The 12,928-nt window shown below is 34.6% G+C and overlaps 1 pseudogene; it reads left to right on the top strand.

The window, feature by feature from the left end:
- The first annotated feature begins 751 nt into the window (after positions 1-751).
- LOC121451392 lies at positions 752-1,690 on the top strand (annotated as a pseudogene).
- The last annotated feature ends 11,238 nt before the right edge of the window (positions 1,691-12,928 follow it).

Genomic DNA, 12,928 nt, shown 5'->3' on the forward strand with positions numbered 1-12,928 from the left:
TTGTTGCTGTTATTTTTGTTTTTTTTTATATCTGAATAGCGGCTTTGTACCAAAATGAGTCCAACAATCAAATGTGTACTATTATGTCTATTATAAGTAATTTTAACGCTCATAGGTTTCAAGAGAAATTGAGAGAAAAATATCCTAGATATATACACAGAGAACATTTTGAGTCATCAGAAGTGCAAGTTGTAGTGTCTTATTCAATATACGACATTTCCATTCCACATGGCAAGTTCTCAAAACTAGGAAGTTTTGTGACAATGTCTGTATTATAACTAATAACAGACTTGATTTCTTCTGCTTGATACTGGAAATGATGGTAACAATTCAAATTATAATGAAGGGCAATCTGGTTTTAGGTTATCACCACATTGCTAGAACTTTTCCCTGTGTCAAGAAAAAACAGAAGCCACAATGAATGAAGTAGAAGAGAAAGGGAAATTTAGGTCCTTGTGCATTGATTTTTCTTTTTGTCCTTGAATTTTCAGAGTCAAATTAGCATAGTAGGGCTAAGCTCTGAGGTGTATTAGTGAAACTCTCTACTGTAGTTTACCTCTGAGATGCTAATAGAGAAAGACAATGTTGTTCCTTAATGTGGTAGCTCGAAAGGTGGGTTTAAAATTTTGAAGCTGCCTGGCTATTGACATTCAAACAAAAACTGACATTTGAAGAGGAGATGTGTTTTCAAATTCTCCTTTTCCTGAAATTTCACTTATTTTTCCTTCTCCACAGGATCTGTTAGAGAAGAATGGCTTGGGAAAATGATTCTTTGGTAACTGAATTTATTCTCTTGGGGATAACAGACCAACCTGACCTCAAAACACCATTGTTTCTCCTTTTTCTGGTAATATACATGATCACTGCATTGGGGAATTTAACCTTAATCATTCTAATACTTCTAAATTCTCACCTCCACACCCCCATGTACTTTTTCCTTTTTAACTTGTCTTGCATTGACCTCTGTTATTCTTCTGTGATTATACCCAAAATGCTGATGAACTTTACACAAGAAAAGAATGTTATCTCTTACATGGAATGTATGACCCAGCTATACTTCTTTTTTTTTTTTTGTCATTTCTGAGTGTTATGTGCTGACTTCAATGGCCTATGATCGCTATGTGGCTATCTGCAATCCACTCCTGTACAATGCTGCTTTGTCTCCAAAGGTGTGTCTCTATCTAATGCTTGGCTCATATTTGATGGGATTTTTTTGGTGCCATGATCCACACTGGCTGCATCCTGAGACTGACATTCTGTGATGGGAACATCATAAACCACTATTTCTGTGATGTCCTCCCTTTGCTGCAGCTCTCCTGTAGTAGCACCTATGTCAATGAGATTGAGCTATTCATTGTAACAGGAAAAGATATTATCATGCCTATAGTCATTATCTTTATATTGTATGGCTTCATCCTCTCCAGCATCCTCAAAATAAAATCCACTGAAGGCAGATCCAAAGCCTTCAGCACCTGCAGCTCCCATATGTTTGCCGTTTGTCTGTTCTTTGGATCAGATGCATTCATATATCTCAAACCTACCTCAGCTGTATCTATGGGTAAGGGAAAATACTATTCTGTTTTTTTATACCATTGTGGTTCCCATGATGAACCCTTTAATCTACAGTTTGAGGAACAAAGATGTTAAAATAGCTTCGAGAAAAACCTTGACTGTATTATTCAGAAACTGAATCTATCTATAACTGTAAAACCATGGAGAGATTACCTGTTTGCTATATTTTAAGACGATATTTTTGGTGTAGGAGGTTCTTTTGTTATGTGTTGCTTTTATTGGCTAATATGTAAAGAAACTGTTTTGGGCCTGATAGGGCAGAATTTAGGTAGGTGGAGAAGACAGAACTGAATTCTGGAAAGAAGGGCAGAGTGAGAGACACCATGGATCTTTCTGCCTGAAATGGACGCTGGTTAAAATCTTGCCAGTAAGTCACAGTCACGTGGCGATACAGAGATTAATAGAAATAGGTTAAATTAAGATGTAAGAATTAGCCAATAAGAAACTAGAGCTAATGGGCAAATACCTGTCTTAATTAATACAGTATCTGTGTGGTTATTTTGGGTGTAAGTTAGCCAGGTGGCCTGGAAAACAGCGGGCCCTTTACTTGTAACGTATTTTTATACTTAATATATTTCCTTGTGATATATTATATTTATTATGTTCTGTTTAAAATATTTTCACATCAGTACATTAGTTTTCTCTCTTCTTACATTCATTGAAATTGGAAGTTATCTTATTTGCATTATTTTATATAGGCTTTGTTTTCTCACTGTGTGTAAAATTGATCATTTTATTTCATTCAGAATAGCACTAAGTAGCACTTCCACTTCGTTCTTTGTTATTATAGACATTATCACAGTACATATGTAGAAACTGAACAGTTTTCCCATTGACCAAAAAATAATAATAAGTTGTCTGTATGGCTATGTAAAGAACTGGTCATATTTGCCTTAGAAATGAAATATGGAAGCCTCTTTATGTCTCTGTGTTCTTTTCTTTTGATTCTCTACTGGAGAAGAATGTATTACCCTCTATTGACAGTATTTAATAGGTATTGATACTTCCACATTGACCATTGTCTATGATTTATATTGCAGGTGTACTTAAAGTACGTAGAATACTGTTCTAACCACATGTCTGATTTTTACTTTGTAAATATAAACAAGCACTTTTTTGCTAAAATATACTATTACAAACATAATATTGAAGCTCTGGAGATTAATAGTTTACCTAATTGCATAGAATTATTAAAGAAAGTTCATGAACCTTTGGACTTTTTATTTCAAGCCTACCATCTTTTTAAATATACCTTCCACCTAAAATAAAATACGATGCCTCATTTAATCTGTGCTTGTTTTCTTTGCTGATGATCTATAAATTCTCCTAGGCATTTTTTTTTGTGGCAATAATATTTATTAAGTCAAACCGTTGGCTCTTTCTTTTTTAAAAACAAATGATACATGTTTGCTGGTGAAGTTAAAGATGATTGATTTTATCAGGGTGCTGAGTACAAAGTGTATTAAGATAAGGTCAAAGATACAAACACAAAAAATATGAAATTTTTGTGTAAAATGTTAAGTAAGATTAAATAGCAAGTTGGTCAGATTGTGTCTGGATTTTTAGATGGAGTTTTATATCTGATTATTTTAAGACTTACTTAAAAAGTTTTGTTTTATCATTTTCTGTGATGAATGAAGGTGTGAAACTAATCTTTGCTGTCAATTTGACACATTTGAGAAGAACCATCACCTAAAGAGACATTTAAGACTGACTGACCTTTAGGCAAATCTTTGTGAGTGTTCTTGATTGTTCCTTGATGGGGGTGGGCCCAAATCCACTGTATGCATTACTACCCTTGTGCAGGTTCTGGGAAGTATTAGAAGGTGACTGAATGTGAGCCTAAAGAAGACAAGTACTGAGCATCCCTCCACAGCCTTTGCTATAAGGTCCCTGCCTTGAGTTCCTGCTTTGATTTCCTTAAGTCATATATTAAGGTCCCAAGAATTCTAAGATGAAATAAACCCTCCCACTGCAAGCTGGTGTTGTTCTTGGTCTTTTATCACAGCAGAAGAAAGCAAAATAGCATAAACTAATAAGATTTTTAGAGAATTATTGAAAATGTAAATATTTTTGTGCAATCTTTTTATGCAACAGCATTAGTAGACAAAATACATTGCAATAGAAATGTGATTTAGTGAAATTGAACCTAGGGGAAAAAATGGAAACACTTACTACTAGAGAAATATCTAGAAATACAATGAATATACGAGTTCCCTGGTATTGACATTGACTTATGTTATTTAATACTAAAGAAAGCTTAAGTCTGAAGTGAATTAAGTAGTAGTGGGAGCCTAGGCAGTTTGGATGCTCACCTTACTAGACCTGGATGGAGGTGGGTGGTCCTTGGACTTGCCACAGGGCGGGGAACCCTGATTGCTCTTTGGGCTGACAAGGGAGGGGGACTTGATTGGGGGAGGGGGAGGGAAATGGGAGGTCGTGGCAGGGAAGAGACAGAAATCTTTAATAAATAAAGAAAGAAAGAAATAAAGAACTAGATAAAACTAAATTAACTCTGCATTTCTTGTTTTTTCAACATTCTCATATAGAATTGACTTTAAAATCCTACTTGAAAAGTAAAGCAAATTTGAAAGTATGTATATGGAATAACTTATTTTATATTGTAGAACAGTTCTTCTGGGAGAATGTTTAGAGTTAATGAAGGAACATTAGAGGGACATAGTAAGACCAGGAAAGTGAGAGCATTACCCTAAGAAAGAATCTTCTTTCTCTCAGGAGACATCACAAGGGGAATTTGCATATGGAGATCTCATAGCTAGCACCCCAGTTACAGTTCATTTTCCTAACAAGGAAATGATAGGAAATGACTGAGATAAAATTTTTTTCATCTGTGGAATGTCACAGTTTAAATACTTTCCAGAATAATTATAATAATTTCCTACTAAGTTTAGTGTTTTCTGCTTTACATTAAGAATTCCACAAGAAACAATAAAGTATGTATATAAAAATTGAATATGGAGGGTATACTATCTCAGTTACTTCTATTTGCATCATGGTTAAATGCCAGACTTCGGCTCAACACAACTCAATTCCCATTGGAAGTTGAGGTTGTCCTCTGTAGAAGATGTAAAATTTAAGGAAAGTCCTTATTTTTCTTTTTTTAAGATACAACAGATATTGCTCAAATTGTGTTTTGAATAAGGATGTATTGAAATAAGAAAATACTATATGTAATATTTAAAACACTTTGCAATTCCTTCAGGGGTGTGTCCACTCCTAAAAGTTTGCATTACAACTCAAAGCTAAAGAAAGTGAATTTCACTACATCACTTATCAGTCATTGGAATGCAGTTAAGTCTGATACATCTTCAGAAAGAACCATTTTCTTGCATAACTTACTTCCATACTTTATTGTTTCTTGTGGAATTTAATTTAATAGCAAAAACATACTTTGCAAAATTTAAGAGAAGCAAAACTGGAGAGATTGAAATTAATTAATTAATTTATTATTTTAATCTGTTTATACACTTGGAGTTTTCTAAAATTGTAATAGACCTGCTATTTCCAAACATGTTGGAAAAATGGATAATTCTTTGTTGTTTGTGTGTTAAGGAAAGTATAGATACTGTGAGAGAAAATATAATTACATTGATAGTGTTACAGCTGAGAGCTACAGTGGTAATGGCAAGTTCTGATTTGTCTTTATTCTGAAAAAATGATATTTACACTTTAATGGGGAACATAATAAATTTAGACTATAGCAAAAATATTATTACTTACAGGTGGGATAAATTACATAACTATATTTTAAATGTAATTAATTAAGCATTCGCAGAGCAAGCTGCTGCTGGTCTGGGTTGATACTGCAAGAACATGACCAGTTGCACCCTGCTGGAAATCTGGGCAGTCAGATGTAAAACAACTGTGAGGTCTTCTTTAAGACTTAACTTTCATTACTGAGTTACCTACATGGTGAGCTTACCAACATTCTGAAGGATTCTCTTTGTTACCATGTGTGTCTTGTAGTCCCCACCATGAAAAGCAAATAATTATTTGACACACACACATTCACACACACACACACACACACACACACACACACACTTGTAATGATATATATGGATGAATGTATTCACATTATATATACATATATACATGTGTACATATATAAAATGTGTTTGACAGACTTAATAAAAATTTCATTTAAAATTTGTAGGTTACTAATACTCCTGACAAAGAAATTAATAAAGAAAAAGAGGGCATGAATTTGAGAGTAAAAATGGTGGTACATGGGAAGGTTTGGAGGGATGAAAGAAAATGTAGAAATAATATAATTATATCATAATCTCAAAAATATTATAAAAAATAACACATAAATTGATTCATGTATGCTATTTATTTCTCCTTTCTTTAGCCTTTGTTAAGAACATTTTACTTCTGTTTATATTTAACCTAGAAAATATATGTAAATATTCATGTGCATATATATACATTTGTACATATTTAGACACATATATAGACACAAACACAGGAATACATACTTAAAACCTTATGCTTATATGAAATGGATATGTAACTTCAACCATATGTCTGTCATAGGGACTTACTTTTCTGTCTTAGCTCACTAAGATGAAGAAGACACTTCTCGTATTTAACCTTGGGTTCCATAGAAACCACATGCTCACTACAAGAATAAATATATATTGACTCAATTGATCACTCTCTCTGCATACATATTTCTATAAAAAAAACAAAAGTGTACACCATTTCAGAATTTTTAGAACATAAATAACTTTGAGATTCTACCAATATGCTATATACACCCACCAAAAACTATGTACAACATGTAGCAACATGTAAGTTAATTTGATGTTGCAATGCGGAGCGGCGGGCTGTGTCCCGCCACCCGGCTAGCTTTACCCGAAATAATTACACGGAAACTGTATTCTTTTAAACACTGCCTGACCCATTAGTTTCAGTTTCTTATTGGCTAGCTTTTACATATTGATCTAACCCATTTCTATTAATCTGTGTAGCCCACGAGCTGGCTTACCAGGAATGATCTTAACCTGCGTCTGTCTGGAGTGGGAGAATCATGGCGACTCCTTGACTCAGCTTCTTTCTCCCAGCATTCTGTTCTGTTTACTCCACCCACCTAAGGGTTGGCCTATCAAATGGGTCTAGGCAGTTTCTTTATTAATAAGAAATCACTCCCACATCATTTCCCCTTTTTCTGTTTAAACAAAAAAGAAAGGCTTTAACTTTAACATAGTAAAATTACATATAGCAAAACAGTTATCAAGCAAGAATTACAGTTACAATATTTATATCTATTTTATCTTTTATCATAACTAAGGAAAACTATAACTATCTATTCATTCTTCAACTCCATAAAAGACTCCAGAAGGATATAATACTACCTAAGTAAACAAGAAATAAGAAAACTCTAGAAATGACAGAGACATCTTGCTGCCTGGACAGTCACCCAAAGTTCTTTTGTATGGTTGGGGCATCCATCTTCAGCCTTCAGGCCCATAGTATCCAGCAGACATTTCCATGAAGCAGGAAATTTCAAAGACAGTTCAGTCACTATCTGCTGTGTCCTGCAGAATGTCTCGCAGATTCTTTCATGAGTCATGAACCCCAAAAGACCGTCTCACCTTTAGGCAAGTTCAGCAGTCCTCTCTCTGCGGGTTCTCTGTGTCCATTTTATGCAACAGTCCAGGCAAGAGCAGTTTCTTGCCCAAATGGCTATCCAACTCCATAAGGATCCTCTTCGATGCCCATCTTCCTCTCGAAGTAGATTGGTGCCACCAGGAGCAGATATGTCTCATTGTCATGAAAAGTCCTAAGTTATTAAAACATTAAATGCCATATTCTGCAGTCTTTGAAAGATATGAAGAATGTCTATCTAACTGAAATGTATCTCTATATATCTAGAAAATCTAACTAACATGACTACAAGCTTTACTATTATTGATGATTAACCATTAACCTATATTTCTTAATTATACATTACATTTTTAAATGAACTACACAATCATAATACCTTAATCAAGATCAGAAATACATATACATATAACAAAATTGACTGTAAAATCCACACCAATGCAAATTACTCATACCTATATCATTTCCCCCTTTAAATGTAAAAGAACATTTACAAACAATATTTTGGGAACATGGGCGCAGTTTTTTCTCTCCAAACTGCTTCCTGCTGAATGGGGGCGCTGTTAATCAGATCATTTAGGGTGTAACCTGTGTGCCAGGTTTATCTCAGTTGCCAGTTGAGTGAAGTAATTTTTTGAGGGTGTTTACAGGAACTTTTCGGGAGGTCGTGGTCTATCATACCATATCAGGATAGATGCAATCCATAGGGTCTGGTCCTCTGTGAAAACAAAAGAAGACCCTTTCCAAAGCATCATATCCTTAGACCCAAATTCTGAAGTCATACCCTCATGATATCCGTTTTGGTTCCAGTTGGCAGCCCATAGAATGAAATGTCTCTTTGTACTTAGCTCCTTTATAGTCAAAAATTTTAAAGAAAACACAATGTACATAATCCAGACTCTCTGTGAATTTTCCATTTTTACATGGCTTATTTTTCTTTATTTCTTTTAATCTCTTAACTATCTGTATTCTGTCTCTTTAAAGACTTTACCTTTTTTTTTAAACCATTAACTTTATTTTCTATAATCTTTTTCTTCTCTCTCTCAAGCCTATGTACATTCATCCAACAGTGTGGTCTTTTATGTCTGAATCTGTTTTATTGTGAATCTGTAACATTTTTTTACTATCCAGGAGCATTTCTTAAAATGTTAAGCACTTCTTAAAAACTTAAGTTGTGCCATGTACAGGTAATACGGTACCACCTGTGTCCTGCCCAGTCTAAACCTTAACTGTGCTGTTATTATGGTAATTACGGTAGTTCCTGCCAACCAGCACAGTTCAGCAAGGAGCAGCCACTCCTGCCTCAGATCCATTTGGTGCCCCTGAGCTGTGCACAGTTCCAGGCACACAGCAAGTCCTCATTGGAGCCGCACTCAGCAGTTTAATTTTGAGACTGAGCATGCAGCACAGAAACTCTTTTTATCCAAGTTACAACCAAATCTGACACGCAGAGCACTGCGCAGTCTGAAAACACGTCTCTTCCACCATGCTCTTCCGCCTGCCAAAGCCTGATTCTGCCATCTGCCCAGGTGCAGGCGGGGAGTGCTGAGAGCACTCTCCTTCTGATCCCAAGCGGGAACACAAACATCCAGTCCCATAAAATCCATTGAAATGGTTTAAAGCCAGAGTTTGCACTGGCGGCACAGTCCCAAGAAGCCGCACTTTAAAATGACGCAGCTTTTTTTTCTGCTGCTGTTGCCGAATCAGGAAATCTCTCTACAGCACGCCACCAACAAACAGCAAAAATCTGTGTTAAAGTCTCTCTCCCTTATTTTTAAGCCTTCTCAGGTTTTTAAGTGGATTTAGCCCCACGTTGGGCGCCACCCGGCTAGCTTTACCCGAAATAATTACACGGAAACTGTATTCTTTTAAACACTGCCTGACCCATTAGTTTCAGTTTCTTATTGGCTAGCTTTTACATATTGATCTAACCCATTTCTATTAATCTGTGTAGCCCACGAGCTGGCTTACCAGGAATGATCTTAACCTGCGTCTGTCTGGAGTGGGAGAATCATGGCGACTCCTTGACTCAGCTTCTTTCTCCCAGCATTCTGTTCTGTTTACTCCACCCACCTAAGGGTTGGCCTATCAAATGGGTCTAGGCAGTTTCTTTATTAATAAGAAATCACTCCCACATCAATTTGAGTTTTGGCATGTAGGATATTTACATTCCATATTATATAACTTCAAATGATGTAGTTTAAAATTAACCCCAAACTAATTATGTAAACATGTTATTGAGATCATCATGGAGTTTTTCCATCAGTTCACAGATTCATTTTTTTGTCACTGTCACTAGTATGCTTCATCATTAATTTACATGAGCCCTCGATAAGGGATGGGACTTATGTATTGTGCCTTTTGTAGAAAACATGCATTCTGAACTCAGAAATCATAGTAAATATAGGCAGCTGAGCATATATCTCCAAGTGAGTTGGAGACTAGTGAATCATCAATATTACAAACAATTTTGCTGAATAGTAGAGTCACTACTGTTCAAGATAAGTGTGGAGATATATGATAATGGTATGATAAAACACAGAAAAGGTGGTTTGCAGTTTTCCTCACAGTGTCTTATGTATTGGTCTTTCTTTTTCTCAAAAACCAATTGGAAACTCATGAGAGGAATTTCCTCCTTCATAATATGCTGGCTCTCATACTTGGAGATGTTTACAATTAGCTTGATGTCACAATTATATTAAAAGTGGTAGAATCAACTGAGAAGACAGTTTCAAGTAAAGATAGTCTATATCAAGTTGGCCTGTGGGCATAACTAGAGCTCAGCTTGACTATACTAATTGATGTGTGTGCTACTTTGGGCAGCACACACAATTCCTTAGGTTTGGGTCCAGGACTATGGAAGAGTGAACAAAATGAGATGACTATAGAGGTATATGCATCCAGTATTTCTCTGCTCTTATCTGTGATAATGACTACCTGCCTCTAGTTCCTGCTTTGACTTATCCACAATGATAACCATTGGTATCTTAAATTTGCTTTTCTTAGTATGCTTTTTCAAAGAAACAGAGAATACATAAGAACAAAATGGCATAGTGACTTGGATAGAGCATAAGCTATAGAGAACAAATTTTATGTGAGTGGAGACTGCCATTCAGCTCAGTGTCTCAGAGTATTATTTGACATTCAGAATCAAGGAGTGCAGACATTACAAGCTTCTTGACAAATAAGTCAATTTGTGATGGTTTCCAAAGTTTTGGCATAATTCATAAAATCAGAGTAAAATCTGATGTTGTATCCACAGTCTCATGGCTTTTGAGAACTCAAACAATGACCTAGGATAGAGGATAAAAACTTTTAATGCTCCCCAACTTCAGAGAATCACTAGCAATGAGTACAAAAGCTTCAGCCTTCACCTTGACCTAGGAAAGCATCTAAGATGAGATCTTAAGTTTCAGTGCAGTCATCAGAAAGTGATTGGCAGTGTGGACCAAACTCTTGATATATTTGCTGATATTCAAATCTTGTGTTTTAATATATTTACCCACCCTTATTATTTGAAAAGCTAATAAATTTTGTTACTAATAAAGTAAAAGTACTTATGAAAGAAGCATGAGAAATGAGTTCAAGACCCCTGCCCTCACATAAAAAGCCAGCTGTGGCTGTGTGCATATCTCCAAGATTTGGAGAGTCAGGCACCAGTCTAGCTCCATGATTAATATTCGATCTTGTCTTAAAGAATAAGAAGAATAGTGATAGAAATGGTTTTTCTGTGGCCTTCATGCATACATACAGGCACACAAACCAAACATATAACATGACATACCCACTTATATCTATACACACAAAATTTAAGAAGTAAAAAGGATGAGGTACATGTAATTACACCATTAATTGATTTAATCTTTCTCATTTTATCACCCTGCCACTTTGTGTTCCTCATTTATCCCCAGGCTCCATTTGTAATGGAAAATATTTACATAACTGTGGTATAAACTAAATATATAAAAGAAAAAATTGATAGAAGTTTTCCAAACTTCTTTACTGTTTGATAAAAACAGACGTTTCATATGACATTGTCCTACAGACCATAAATTATGTATTCTTTTGCAGAAAAAGTTTGACAATACTTACTATACTGTGGGAACTATACTTTATTCAACTTTAAATAATTTTCCTTTTCCAATTTGTAGGGGGGATTACAATTTTGATCATGGGTCTGACTGTGCAACACAGTTCATCATGAAAGCAAGCGTCTGGATAAGACAAGATGGAATGAAATTCATAGTTGTTTCCTGGTGATCTCAAAAGATTCAGTATATAATAACATGCTTCTTTACCAATATTTAAATGATTCATAATATATTCTAATAAATGAATTTACATATAGAGACAATATGAATATCTACATGAAACCCATGAACAATATTTAGATAATGTGAGAATATTTTATTAGAGCATAAAACAGAGACTCAAAGACCACAAGATATGTGATATCTGACTTATTTACTATGAACAAATATAAATAAAAGGAACAAGATAGAATGACATTGCACTGGTTATTTTTTTGCAACAGGAAAGATGTAGCAACAATAGTTCCACAGTAATCTCATCTGTAATCTATTACTAATACAACATCATGAATGATACCTGACAAGTTGTAGTTTGAACATTTCCAGAATTTCTATGTCCAGTATTCTTAGCAGAACCAACTTTATATTTATGTGTAGGTTTAAATATATTTTGAAATTAGAGTATTTTAAACTCATCATGGCATTATCTGGCCATAGCATTTTATATACCCAAAAGCTCATTTATATGTGAAATTTCACTATTTCTCTTGTGCAGGGAAATATTTCATCCAACATTTTGACACAATAATCCAAGAAATTCCACAGTGTGTTTATCCTCCATAAGTTAACAAGAAAAGCCCTAGGTCACAAATCATAAAGTAACTTTTCCAAATTATTATATTAGTGAGGAGATATAGGCTGTAAATTCAAACACAGAACCGTGCAAGAATGAGACTGTTGCTTTTCTTCATCTAAAGGGATAATAATACAGTAAATTAACACTCATGTAAAAAATATGAAATTATACAACATATAAATAGTGATTTTGGAGCCTGGAAAGTAGCTTGGTGGTAAAGCACTTGTCTAATATGTACAAGTTCCTAGGATACATCTAAGAGTACAAACAAAGGTAATTGGATTATTTAAAAAAATGATTAAGGGAGATAATGCATTAAGTGTGTTACTATATTTATTTGAGTTTTTTAAAAAGTAATAAATCTTAGGAAATAGATTTTTAATATTAGAAATAAAGCACAAACAGAGATAAAGAAACATGCAATAAATTTCTTTATGATAAGAAATTTTTGGAAGATGGGATTTTAATATTGGCTCAAGCATGAAAGAAGTAAAATCCCCATAGAGATGTTCAAGTCTGGTTAAAATATTCAATCTCTAAGGAGATAAAGGTGTGCCATGGTCTAGCATATAAATGTATTCACCTCATTTTCTGCTTTTTTGATGTACTCATTGAGAAGATACTGATAAACTTTTACCTTGATTATTTCAAGTGGAAAATGAAATGATGCCCATGTGAGTTTTCTGGAGTCTCACCAAATGACATGTGTGAAAAACTGAGCACTAGTAATTTTTCTTCTGACATTTCCATAACTAGATAGCAGTTTTATGAATTATGAACAATGGATCAGAAGGAATTCTGGAATATAATTAATTTTTATTTTTACATCATCCTTTTA

Source organism: Microtus oregoni, unplaced genomic scaffold, assembly GCF_018167655.1.
Source record: "Microtus oregoni isolate MIOR12 unplaced genomic scaffold, Mior012 000008F_ref0000371, whole genome shotgun sequence".
NCBI lineage: Eukaryota > Metazoa > Chordata > Mammalia > Rodentia > Cricetidae > Microtus > Microtus oregoni.